We start from the raw sequence: 14,046 nt of genomic DNA, 5'->3' as shown, positions 1-14,046 counted from the left end.
GATGTACACGAGCAGGGTCCAGGTCTGCCTGCTCAGAGGCCCAAACTCCCCAGAAAGCCCTTCCACACTTGGTCCCTGACCCCTCTTTACCCACCTCTTTATCCAGCCCCGCCTCCTCTGGAAGTGTGTTCCACGCCATCCACCACAGTCTTCCATTGGTACAGGTAACAAAATGGACCCAAAAAGTCTTCCAAGAGGGCATCCTGGGCAAGAGGGTGGGAGGGCTGTGAAAAGAATGTAGATACCATCCCCACCCCGGGCTCAGAGTCCTCCGTGAGTGTCCTCTGGAAGCCGAATCCAGCCTCTGTACCCCGACCCTGAATTAAATCTTGGAGACAGTTCTGGGTGAAGTAGAAAAGAATAGCTTTGTTGCTTTGTTGCAGGAAGGGGAAACCCCTTCCACGGCCCGAGAGTGGGTTCCTGTCTAACACTCGGAAATGAATTGTCCGAGGAGACACACGGGCTGACAAAGCAAGAGACTTTATTGGGAAGGGGCGCCTGGGGGTAGAGCAGGAGGGTGAGGGATGCCAGGAGGACGGCTCTGCCACGTGGCTCACAGTCTCGGGTTTTATGGTGATCGGGTGAGTTTACGGGTTGTCTCTGGCCAACCATTCTGATTGAGGGTCCTTTCTGGTGGCGCGTGCATTGCTCAGCCCAGATGGATTCCAGCGAGGAGGATGCTGGGAGGTTGGTAGGCCATGCGGACTGGTGTCTCCTTTTGACCTTTCCCGAATTCTTCCGGTTGGTGGTGGCTTGTTAGTTCCATGTTCCTTACCAGGACCTCCTGTTGTAAGATAAGTCATGCAAGTGGTTACTGTGGTGCCTGGCCAGGGCAGGTGGTTTCAGTCAGTGTTCTTCCCCTAACAGCTCTGCCAGGCAAAGGGGCCACAGTGGGCTAATGCCCTCAAAACTGTGTGTCAGGACCTGGAGGGGGTAGTGAGAAGTTTTATGGTAATGGGTCAAAGAGGGCGCGATCAGCTCGTGGACACTCTTCTGATTGGTTGGTGGGGAGGTACGTGGGAGTGGCATCATCAACCTTCCGGTTCCTCCCGGTCTGGGGTCTGGTGCTTGTGGGCAGCACACAGTTAACTTCTCCCACCTGGTGAAGGTTTCAGTATCTGCAAAACAGCTCAAAGGTGTTGTTGTGTGTATGCTTGAGGGGGAACCAGGACCCAGCCCCAAGGCTGCACTATTGTTTCTTGACTGTTCCTCCCTTGTCTCTGCATTCCCTCCCTTCCCTGATTACAAGGTTTGAACCTGCTAGTTGGAACTCAGGGAAGGTCATGGAGGCTGAGTGAAGCCTATTTCCCAGGAGCCCCACAGGGTCCTGCTCCGTTTCACTCCTTCAGAACCCACAGCCGCCACTGCCTTTAGATAAAATCTTGGATTTCAAAGATGGCCCCTGGTCTGTTACCCTTTGCTTTGCTGTTGATCTTCTTTGTGGCTTAAAGATCCCACAGCTCCATTTAGCTGAAGCCTCCGTCTTGGATTCCAGTCCCTCTCCCGCTCACTAGGTTTCCTCCCCACTCACCTCATTTTCATTTATTTTCTCCGTCTGTTGCAGTGAGGGCAGGGCAGGCAGGCTGCAGAGAGCAGCATGGGGGCCGCCGGGCATACCTCCAAAGCCGGCAGAGGAAATGCCATTAGCCTCAAATCCAGTGCAGGAAGGGAGGCCGGGATTTGCCACCCAAGGCTAAGCTCCTGGAGGAGAGGAGGCGGGTGATCAGCAGGGCACAGGAAAGCCTGGGGCAGAGCCCTCGCCTTTTTACAGCATGTACGGCAGAATCCAGCCCTGCAGAAACTGGGCACCGGCACTGCTGAGCACTTCTGCAGAGCCCAGAACAAGCAGAGAGAGAGCAGGCAGCAGAGGGAGGCTATTTCAAGTACCCGTATAACCACCAGTTACAGGGACTGCGGGGATCTTGATGCAACTGCCTGCGAGACAAGGTGATCTGAATCCTCTCTGGAAGCCGATTGCAGATAAGAGGATTGAGGTGAGGTTAAGAGACTCAGTAAAAGGAACTAAGAAGAGAGAGAGAACGAGCAGCAGAAGTCAAAATTCTCCTTCTCAGGTCATGTCTGCATTCAGAGGTAGTAGAGTTCCAAGTTCAAAGGCTGCCTCCACCTCTTCTAAGCTGCAATGCCTGGTGGGACAGTTATTTCATCTCTCTGAGCCTCGGTCTCCCCGACACGTAGAAAGGGCGTAGGTATCTGTCCCTCACGAGGCTGGCGTGTCAATTCAATGTGATCCTGGGTAGAAAGCCACCACTAAATATTTTCTGGTCACCTCAGGTGCCAGGGACTGTGCAAGACACCAGGGACAGGGCACTGAACGTGGGATGTGGTCCTTCCCTCCTTGAGCTTGCAACCCCTGGGGAGCAGAACGAGAGACAAATCCCCCAAAAACTGTGTGATCCATGCATCATAGGAAAAGTTCAGGATGTCATGAGAGGGGCAGCTACACAGGGGGTGCAATTTGTTCCACGTTCATCAGTTCTTGTCTGAGCACTCGCCTGTATGCCAGGCATAGCTCCACTTCTAGAATCCCCTCTGACACTGTCCTAAACATCCTGGTGAGTGGAGAACCACAGGCACACAAAAGCAACTTACAAAATAGAGACAAAATTACTTCTGATGGCGGTAAGTGCTTTGAAAAAGTGTGATACAAAGTGGGGGCTACTTTCAATGAGAGGAAACAACTCTGAGAAGGAAATATTTGAGATATAACCTGAAGGCGCCAGCCATAACCATAACACCAGTCTCAAAATGAGATGACGGTGTAAAGATTCCTCATCAACTGTTGTTTAGGTGATGATACCTTTAGACATTCCCAATCCAGGCATCTAAGCCACACCCCACTCTGATTCCTCATCCCCCACCCCAATGCCCCAGGGGGCACCATTTAAGACTCAAGATCCAATCCAGTGCCCTTCTTTGTGGTTTACACAGCTCTGCTAGACCACAGTCGGAAAGCATCCCATGGAATGTGCTTCCCTTCACACCTGAGCAGCAGCGGGCCACTTCAAAGGCGCTAAGTAATTGGGATCTGCACGGCCCACAGTCAGGGAAGCTCAGGAAGCAATGAGAGCCCTCCATGTCCTAATGCAGGGAGACCTGGTGTCTGGAAGTGTGTAGGAGTCCTGAGAACTGTGACAGCCTTGTCTTGGGACCCGCTCTCCTTTGCTGCCATCTTGTGGTCATATTTGGGAATAACAGCCTTAAGTATGGGGCACTGCATTCTTCAAGGCCCTGTTCTAGGCGCCAGTGCTGGACATCCAGTAGTGAAAAAAGCAGACAAAAGGCCCGGCCCTCACGGAGCTTACATTCTAGCTGATTGGCCCAGATACAGCTGGGTAAAGGCTGAATCACCCCCATTGGACAGAGGAGACAACGAGGTTCAAAGAGGTAAAACGTTTGCCCAGACCACACAACTTACAAGTGGAAAAGTAGGATCTGAACTGAAAATTCCTTTGCACAGCACCCTCCTGCCTGGCTTCCCATAGTCTGTCAGGGGGACAGGAGGTTGGCCCTGAGTCAGGGGGCCAGACAACAAATCCTAAGAGGGCAGCATTGTGCTGAAAGGAGAGAGTCCCAGGCCAGGACCCTGGAGCCCCAAGTTTGAGTCTTGGCCCTCCCACTGTCTGGCTGTGTGACCTTATGTAAAACACTAAGTGTCTCTGATCATCTGCAAAATGGGAATAACAAGATGCACGTTCCCTAGCCCGTCTGAGGGTTCATTGCACTGTCAACCTTATTGAACACCTAGCATGGTGGGCGTCGTGCTGGCCACACAGCTGGTTGAATCTTCACTCCCTCCAGGGCCCCCTCCTGTGCTGAGAAAGCCTCAGCACCCTCCGCCCGCAGCTCTCTAAAGCTTTCTCTCTCCTGCTCTTTAAGTCTGCTGGCCACTTTGGCCCCTCCAGGTTCTCCCGGTCTTGCTGCCTCCTCCCGTCCTTGAACTTCAATTCGTCTCCATGGTCAGTGTAATGACTCCTAACCGTTCCGCCGACACATACCCCAGGCAGCAACCCTGATAGAGTATCACCAGCAAAACCATGCTGACGGCGACCTCCTGGTCTCCAAACTCCACAGACCCTCCTATTACCTACTATCTCCATCTAAAATGTGTCCTCCTGTCGCCATCCCGATTGCCACTGTCCCCTTAAGCTACTGACCACCATTCTTTGACCAGATTTTCCTCTGGCAGGAGGTGTTCACCCCCCATGGTCTCACCACCTCACTGCTGGCTTTCTGCAGGCTAACTCTGTCCTCACCTCCTACCACGTGCAAAGCCCTGTCGACGCTCTTCATGCACGTAGCCCAGCCCGGCATGGCCGGCAGCATCTCGATGGCTTTTCCTCCCTTGGCTCTGGGCCCATCACGCTCCCTGCCTCTGAATATTCCACCTGGTTCACTGTCTGTAGGCAGAGTCTTATCACAGGGCCACTGCTGAGGAAGTCAGTGCCACTGCTGTTGTCTAAGTTGTCCCCTGCCTGCCACCCCACTGCCACGCCGCTCCTTGGTCATGCGCTCTAAGACACTCCCAGTCCACCCAGCATTTACTGGGTGCTGACTACACTCTAGGCGCTTGTCTGAGCACTTCCCTGAATTACCTCCTTTTCTCCTCTCCACAATTCTATTAGGTGGATGATATTATCCCAGTTTAGGCTTATCCCAGATGAGGAGGAGCTTAGCCAAGGTCACAAAGCTAATAGGCGCAACAGTCTATCTCCAAAGTTTCCTCTTACCCACGACACGCGTCCTCCGAAGTTCACTGACAGACGCCCCCCGAGAACTTCGGCTTCCCATCAAGTCATCCCTGAGAAGTCATGATGTCACTTGAACACAGGTTCTTTGTGAAGTAGGAGACTGACTGGGGTCCTCAAGGGTATCAGAAGTAGTTTTCCTTCGTAGCTGTTATCACAGTTGTTCATGATACATTTACTTGTGTGATCATGTTTTAATGGTTTTCCCACCCAGGTTGGCCTGGCTCTCAATAAATACTTGTCAAAGGAAGGGGTTCGGTTAGAGGGAGAGAGAAGGGGGGAGGCAAGGAGGAAGAAGAAAGGGGAATTTGAAACATGGATCATGCAGCTGGGACCTGAAATGGCTTATCTGATCAATCTGTCCAGTTTCACACCTGCTTTTGGCCAAGAGGATTTGCCCACTTCTTCAGGTCACCATAACCAGAAGGCTTCAAGGTCCTTTGAAGGAGACAAATAGACTGGTTATTCATAGTTCTGTGGACTCTGTGTGTGTATGTGTGTGTGTGCGTGTGCGTGTGTGTGTATGTGTGCATGTGCTATTGTTTTAACCATCAATTAACAACACAGGTTATTCCATAGCATGAACCAGTTCTTACAGCACCTATTTGAAAAGTCCAGAGTTTGGAGAAGAGTCAGGACTGTGATGGAGAAAGCTAGGACCATGGCCAGTGTTTACTTCTGAGAGTCTGCTGTCCATCCAAGTGTCACTGTTGAGCAAACATCTGCGGGGCCCACAGATGAAGTGGGAATGAACTGGCCTTGAGGGTCTTCAGTCCCTGAATGTTGAGTTTGCACCTCTCTCCACTGTGTTCTACTGGCCAGTGCTTCAAAAGCTCCCTGATGGCCTGTGTTTCTTTATATATCCTTGGAGCTGGGTCACTACACCCAAGAGTCATTCATTCATTCATTTAACAAATAACTATTGACTCTGTGCTAAGTTTTAAGAATGCAGAGGGGGAAAAAATTTCACACAGTCTTTACCCTCCCCAAACCTATACCATTAGCAGAAAAGGCAAGTAATTATATTGAAATGCATTGAATGTCGCAGTGAAAGAAGTGAAAGATGCAAAGCTATTTTCTGAAAGGAAGGAAGGAAGAGAAAGAAAGAAAAAGAAAGAAAGAAAGAAAGAGAAAGAAAAGGAAAGAAGGAAAGAGAAAGAAAGAAAAGGAAAGAAAGAAAGGAGGGAGGAAGAAAGAAAGAAAGAAGGAAAACAGAAAGAGGGGCAGGAAGAAGGCTAGCCTCCTCCGTGCTTGGGTTACTGTTAGGTATTGAGCTGGGATCAGCCATCCTTCCCATATCTGCCATGTAGCATTTATGTAATCTTGATGTTCTACCACTTCTTTTTTTTTTTTTTTTTTTACGGTACGCGGGCCCCTCACTGCTGTGGCCTCTCCCGTTGCGGAGCACAGGCTCCGGACGCGCAGGCTCAGCGGCCATGGCTCATGGACCCAGCCGCCCCGCGGCATGTGGGATCTTCCCAGACCGGGGCATGAACCCGTGTCCCCTGCATCGGCAGGCGGACTCTCAACCACTGCGCCACCAGGGAAGCCCTACCACTTCTTTTGATGCTGGATATTTCAAGGATGTTGTATAGCTCTGAGCAGTACCAGGACACTAAGAAATGAGAAACATCCTGGTCCAGATTTCAAGTTCTGACTCTCCAAGTCCTGTGGAAATCACCAAATTCGATCCATGGCCGCAAACACCTCTGACCTGAAGAATGGATTATGCCGGCTCATTTCCCTGGTGTCTCCTGCCAAGGTGCCATCGACCTATAAAGAGATGTGGGTTGTTTGGGTGAGACTGGCAGGAAGTGGAGGGGAGGGAAGACGTTGCCATCTGGAGGGGACTTTGTTTCCGTGAGATTTTGTGAAGGTTGGTACACTGGAGGGCAGCCAAGCCCACCTGGAGATGCACTGCCTCTGGGCAACATGAAGTCAGGAAAATACCCCAAGATCTTGCAAAGCAGACTGTTTTCTGTCCTGTATTATCCTGGGATGCCCAGGAAGACCTCAAATAATAGAACCGGGAGTGGAAGATTGTGGAGGGTGACCCTGGGTCCAGGACTCCTATCACTTAACAGCAACTTATTCTAGGTCATGTGTTTTAAACTATCGGTGCCTAGTGGGTTTGTAAATCAAGCAAGCATTTTTTTAAGAAATTGAATGGAGGGAATTTCCACGTGGTCCAGTGGTTAGGACTCCGTGTTTCCACTGCAGGGGGCACCGGTTCGATCCCTGGTCAGGGAACTAAGATCCTGCATGCCGCGTAGCGTGGCGAAAAGAAAAAAGAAATTGGACGGACGTATAAAAGGCAGTGAACATAGCAAAGACAGCTATAATTTTATGAAACTTTTGTTTGAGTCACGTATGCACATGTCCACAATGTATTACAGGATGACGATGTAGTATCTATTTCTATCTGTGCACAGTTTAGATTTTTTAAAACCAGTGCTTTCGGTTGTAGGATTATATATTTATATTCTTCAATTTTTTCTTTACCAAGTTTTTTATTTTACACAATAAAAATGTTTTACTTTTGTGGTAACTATAAAAAGTGGGAGTTTTTTCAATTTTTCATTATAGAGAATTCAATTGTACAGAAAAGTTGAAGTAATAATACAGTGAATGCCTGTACACCCTTCTGCTAGGTTTACCAGTAAGAGCACTTGATCAAATTCGATATCATGGCCCTTTACCCCTAAGTTCTGACTCCTAAGATCTGGGACATAATCACAAAACAACCTGCTCAGGAAATTTAACATGGATATAGTGTTAGGTAATATACAGTCCACATTTAAATCTCCCTAACTGTCTTAATAATAATGTCTTAAAACTATGGTTTTCTTTTTGCTTTTTTGTTTAATCTATCAGTGAATCAATTATTGCACATTACATTTAGTTATTCTTAAAAGTGCAGATTTTTTCATTTTCAAAAACAGTAAGAAAGCAAGAGACGGCAGAGCAGGTAAAGGACCCCTTAACGCCATACTGCATATGGGGGTGTATGTTTCTGTTCACATTTGTGTTTGGGGTGGCCATTATTACACAAGGCATTAGGGACCCAAGGTGTCCTACAGGTTCCCTTTAGCTCCTGATTGGGTGCAAGTAGTGATGTTGAACCCTTGGTAAAACCCAGTGACAACAGAACAGAACTCACATCCCGGCTTCATTATTTACCCTCTGGGTGACCTTGGGTAGCTTATTCACCTCTCTATGCCTCGGTTTCTTACCTGTCCATGGAATCATCACAGTGTTCGCCTCCTATGGCTGTCATGAAGGATTAAAAAGTACAATTTATAGACAGCTGTCTCATCATTATTCCAAAAATATTAGCTATGGTTATTAATAACATTATCTTGATTATCGTCAAGGGATCTTAATTAAGACACGCCAAGGACCATCCCTCTAAGATGGCCCGACAGCTTGTGCATCAAAAATGAAGCTTCAATGCATCCACCGCGAAGTAGTGTGCAAGTGTGAGAAGAGTGGGGATGTGACGTGCTGGGTAGAAGACCCACATCACCGCTTCCTTTCATTTAGTCCCTGCCAGTCTCTGCTTCTGTTCCTCCAGGATATAGTAAGAACAGTAGCTAGTAGGTTCATTTCATTGATGCAACAGGAAGTACGTGACAAGATGAGACCAGAGTCCTATTTTGAATCCCAATTCCTCGGCTAACTTGCCCCTAAGATTTGGGCCACCATCTAACCTCTCTGAACCTGAATTTCCCTAACTGCCAAATTAGGAGTGCTGGCCAGGATACTCTCTTCCAACCCTAATGCTCCCTGTTTCTATAGGGAAACTATAGAACTAACAAACTAACTAAGAACTAACAAAGCATTGATGTAGTGTTGTATACTCTTAGACATGATCAATATTCTTCTCCATGGGACCAGAAATAAAGCTAAAAGTCAGTCCAACAGGTACAGAGATAGAGACTCTGGGTCAGTCCCCTCAAGTCACTGACTCTCTCCTTGTTAGTTCTTCACAAAAGCACCCCAACCATGTCCAAAGTCAAACACACAAAGAAAATAGTCCAGAATTTTTCACTGATTTTCACATATTTTCCAAATAGTTTGGACTCTGAATATGAATTTGTAGATCCTGAAGTCTTTCAATTAATTTAACAACCATAAATCCCCTTCACAAGATCTTATCTTTCTATCATTCCACACCTGATCAGCCACATCCAGGATGCAGCCCATCCGTAGTGACTCTGGAGCAGACAAAAGAAAAAGAGATCCACACCGCGGGCTCCTTTTCATGCGGGAGCGCTCTGTTTCTTATGTTGGAAATACAGTGGGCAATTTTAAACCATCGACTCCGCCGTTATGTTATCTGGCATCGTCTGTCGGAAGATCTCAGCAGAAAAATGTATTAACCACCACCGACAGGGAGGACAGATAGAGTCAGTCAATTCTACCTGCTCCAGGGCAGGGGGCCATTTTGATAGTTACCTGTGATGGAGAAAGTATCCGTGTAGCTAAGATTTACGAAGTGATTTCTATTTGCCAAGTACTATGCTGACGCTTACGATGGAATCCCATCTCTCTGGATATGTGCCTTTCTCATCCAGAAGATGCAGGACAACATCACAATCTGAGAGTTTACAAAGGAAATGAGTCGCTAACACAAAATCCTGCGTAGCATCAGCACGGACCTGGGTTCCACGTGACAGCGTCAGTGGTAGATGACACGGGCTTTATGTAACTTACTTCTGCTCCCTGAACTTGCTCAAGCCTCATCCTACCCTCACTGTGTGATGACTTTTCCTGGGCCTGCTCAACCTTAGGACTGGATGGGCCTGGCAGAACCCGGTTCATGATAGGAAGCTCTGGCCACAGGATAGGGGGATAGAAAGGCACTGTACAATTTAACAAATAAAATAATTATCCATTGATATCACTACTGTCTATTTAAGAGAGAAAAACGACTGGCTGGGGAAATTTAAAGCGTTTGTGGGGGGGTAGGGCTGTTCATGTTATGAGTCACTAATCAAGGAATTGAAAAGAACAAAAGTTCTTATGTCTTAAGGAGGTTCTGCTTTTAAAATGGCGATTAGGGAAAACCTCTATAGGAAGATGATTTAGGCTGAGACCCAAAGGATAAGAAGGGGGGAATTATGAGAGGGAGCATTGCAGGTGCAGAAACAAGCTAAAAGGAAACCAATATGGCTGGAGCTTAGTCAACAAAGAGGAGACAAGAGATGCATTTGAAGATGTGAGTACAAGACCATGCTCTGAAGTCCTAAGTAAGAAATGAGATTTCACCCAGTGTAATGGAAATCTGCTTTTGATGAAATGTCAACATCTGATTTTAAGAGAACCACTCTGGCAACCATACGGAGAAAGGGTTGGAGGGGAATAGAGTGGAAGCAGGAGACTGATTAGAAGGCGACTGCAATAGTCCGTGTGAGTATGAAGTTCATCTTGGTTACTTACCCTCATTCCTCTCTCATATTAGAGCACACCAAACACCTAAAAAACCTGCAAGGGCCCACCTGTTTCTAAATCCAGGGCAAGGGTATTCAAAAGAAAAGCCTCATAACCCAAGTGATCTATATTTCCTTCAACATCAGAACTTCTCTTTTCAAAGCCTTGGATAGTGACTAATAAAATGAATAACTCCAACCCCCCCACACCCAAATACTCTAAATTAAGAACTTAACACTCCATTTTTAGTGTTCTTTACCTGGAATAATTAACACCAGATGCAGAAGAATGGCAGTGATTAGTAATTTTCTCCCATGAGAGCCATTTTTAGGAAGGATACAGAATGTGTTCGTATTCCACCACCTCCATTCCACCCCCTCCCAGCTGTTTCCTCAAGCTGGGTTCCCACTCACCTGACTGACAGCAGTGCTCACGGGGACAGAGCATCTTGATAAAGAGAGGGGTGAAAACCAAAAAATTCAATATGCAAAATTGTAGCTAAACAAAAATAGTAATAATAGCATAATGGCAATCATTTGTTGAGAGCTATGGGCCAGGCACTATATTAAGAACTTAATATGCCTTTTCAAAGTCCTGAGATGCCAAGTTATTATTTAGGATCACGCTGGAACCTTAGCAGGTGTCCCCAGCACAGCAAAATGCTACAGGTCACATATAGGAAAAACAATATGGTGGTTACTTGGTGTTTACAAGAATCCAGACTTTGACCTATTCAAACGTCATCTTACCTAATTATCTAGTTTCCAACCCTGAGTTTGAATCTCTGGGTCCTCTCCTGCCCTGCTGTCTCAACTTGCTGACTACTTAAAAGGGTTTCTCATCTCCCCACCAGCCTGTACTAGTCCCCAGACTTCGATGAGCACCTGTGTCCTGGAGGCTAATCCCCTCACCACAGGCGTCCTGTAAAGGCCATCATGCAAGCTTGGGTGGGTGAAACCTGACTGTATGTCTCTCTGTCCTTCCCAGATTGGTTCCAGGGATTTAGAGAAGACTGTAGGAGAAGCATTGATAACACTTTCAGCAAATTAACTTTTATTTAATGAGGTGTTGTACAACCTTAATTTTTTTCAATTATCTAGCTTTTCTTCCTGCCCCATGTTCCCTACATAGACAGCCAACTTCAACCACACACATATGCGTGAGTCATCGTAGTCAACTGCAAAAATAGCCACCCCAGTTCTTCACTCCTCCCTGAATCTGGCCACTTTCCGGCATCACTTTGAGGCTCTTCCCATCAGAAGAAGGGAACCTGTTTCACTGGTGCTTTTTATCTGGACCAGCCTCATGACCTGCTCAGGCCAATGGAATGTGGTGAGAGCAATGGGTTACCAGTTCCAAATCAAGACCTCAGGAGCCCTTGCACACCTGTGCTCTCCCTTGGGAAACCCGTGACTGCTACGTGAGCAAGCCCAGGCTAGCCTGCTGGAGGATGGGAGACCATGTGGAAGAAAACCAAGGAACACCAGCCAACCTCCACCTAGTGACCTTCAGCTGATGGCGGGCAGATGAGGAAGACTGCTGAAACCAGAACGACCCAGCTGAAGCATAGAGTCAGGAGCAATAGTAATTGGTGGCTACCTTAGGTCACAAAGTTTGGGGAAGTTTGTTATACATCAGCGGATAACTGATACAGTCAGGAACCTGAACAGCTATTTGAGAAAATCCAAATCACCATCCTCTTCTACTTGCCCATCAATCTCAGCTCTTACTTGTTCTGAACTCTTATGTCTTATACCTCTGACTTCTCCATCTATATCCTATATCTATGACTTATAACTATGACTTCTACCTTAAAGCTCCTTAGCCCTGCTGAAATTAAAATTTGTTAACTCTGATGTTTGAAACTCAGTGCTACCCAAAAGATTTTGTTTTGGAATATGATATACCAAAGTCTTTCTTATTAAAAAAAAAAATGTAAACCTTAATCACGTATCTGTGTGGCAGACACACATTAAGGTGACCCTCAATTAGTCGTGTCTTAGTATAACCCCCTCTTCTTGAGTACAAGTGGAATCTGTGACCTGCATATAGCCAAGAGAATATGGCAAGGGTGATGGGATAGTCACTCCACGATCACATTACATTATATAAGACTCCATCTTAGCAGACTGGATCAAGAATTGCCCCTGCTGGGTTTCAAGAAATGAGCTGCCATGTTGTGAGAGGGTCACATGGCAAGAAATTGTAGTGGCTTCTAGGACCTGAGATCAGCCCCAGGCTGACAGACAGCAGGAAAGCAGGGACTTCAGCCTTACAACTTCAAGGAACTGGATTCAGCCAATAAGCACATGATCTTGGGAGAGGATCGTGCAATGCCCCACCCCCAAATTCACATGTTATAATCTTAATCCCCAATGGTATGGTATTGGGGTTGGAGCCTTTAGGAGGTAATTAGTTCATGAGCGTGGAGCCCTCATGAATGGGATTCGTGCCCTTATAAAAGAGACCCCAGAGAGCTCCCTCACCCCTTTCACCATGTGAGGACATAGCGGTAATACAGCATCTATGAACCAGGAGGAGGGATCTCATGAGACACTGAATCTGCTGGCACCTTGATATTGGACCTTCCAGCCTCCAGAACTGTGAGAAATCAATTTCTGTTGTTATTAAGCCACCCAGTCTATGGTATGTTGTTACAGCACCTGAACTGACTAAAATAAACCCCAAGCTCCAGAAAGGAATGTTAAGTGCAGCCTTGAGAGATTCTAATCAGGACCCAACTAAGCCGTGGACTGGGCTGCCTTTATGAGCAGGGAGTTCTCATCCAAACAGCTGGCAACCTTCTGGCCAGCTTCCTTCACGGAATGGAGGTCTGAACTGAGGCTCCTTAATGTCCCCTCCACCCCGAGGATTCTAAGATTCTTTGATTTCTACCTTTCTTAGTGAGCACAGCTGCTGTGCTCCCAAGAGCACCAAAGAAAGGGGCTCTCTCTCTAATCACTGTCTCTGCTAGCCTGATTTCAGCACTGAGTCAGTCAAAACACCTCCAGCTTCTCTTCCTGGTGAGACAACGTGGCTGTTGGAATGTGGAGGGTAGTGTCGAGGGCCAGACTTGACCAGAGTGTTTTCAGCACGGTGTATTTCACTGGGATCCATGTCCTGCTTCCAAAGCACTGCAAGTAACTCCAAGCAGAGGGAGGAGGATCTTCTGGCGGCTTATCTGAAAAAAACTAATAAGAGAACCCAGCCCAGTGAGAAGAACACAGCATAGGGAGGTCACAGGAAAACCATTTATTGAGGCTTAAAGTACACACAACGCACTGCACACTTCTGTCATACGCTGTCCCAGCAGACCTCGGGGGTAGCCATCTTCGTCCTTTTATTTGCTCAAGTTCCCAGAGCTAGTGTCAAGGCAGAGATTCCAATACTAACACAGAGAGAGCTGCCTGCTCTGCCTTGCAACAAGCTGAGGTGACCTTTTAAATTATGCCCTGGCCTGCTTCTGAAGTTAGATTCTGGATGTTAGAAAGAGGCCCCAGAGGGGAAGTGTTTGTCTGTGTCCCCCCAGCATTGTCCTCAGAGAGAATGCTCTGCTTCCCGAGGAGAGTCCGAGGTCTTTAGAGAGAGATCACCGAAGCACAAATGTCAATGGTCACCCTATGGTATCACCCCAGGTGTTAATGGGGGGCACCTTTCTAGGGCGGGGTCCCCTCCTGTCTTCCTGAATGGGGTTCATACTTCCATCTCAGCACATGTCACATGCTAAGGTAAGAACCCCATGTCCTCAAAAGTAAGATGCACATATTCTTCCATAGTGAAATATTTGTGAAGTTGAGATGTGTCTTAAAACCACTTGTACATTTCAGTAAGTCCCCTATACACAAAC

General features: G+C 47.3%; 1 long non-coding RNA gene across 17 annotated transcripts in view; it reads right to left on the bottom strand.

The window, feature by feature from the left end:
• Positions 1-461: 461 nt before the first annotated feature.
• Positions 462-14,046, bottom strand: part of LOC109549449 (uncharacterized) — a 167,831-nt gene continuing 154,246 nt past the window's right edge. For 6 of the 17 annotated variants that reach the window (XR_012327419.1, XR_012327421.1, XR_012327423.1 and 3 more), the window contains one exon: positions 462-13,390. This is a non-coding gene — a long non-coding RNA (uncharacterized lncRNA). The remainder of the gene's footprint in view (positions 13,391-14,046) is intronic. The other 11 variants (XR_012327415.1, XR_012327420.1, XR_012327411.1 and 8 more) reach the window with 11 other exon arrangements.

This window comes from Tursiops truncatus, chromosome 17 (genome assembly GCF_011762595.2).
Source record: "Tursiops truncatus isolate mTurTru1 chromosome 17, mTurTru1.mat.Y, whole genome shotgun sequence".
Lineage (NCBI taxonomy): Eukaryota > Metazoa > Chordata > Mammalia > Artiodactyla > Delphinidae > Tursiops > Tursiops truncatus.
Note: the sequence above shows the minus strand (reverse complement) of the source record. Positions and strands in the feature narration are given on the sequence as shown.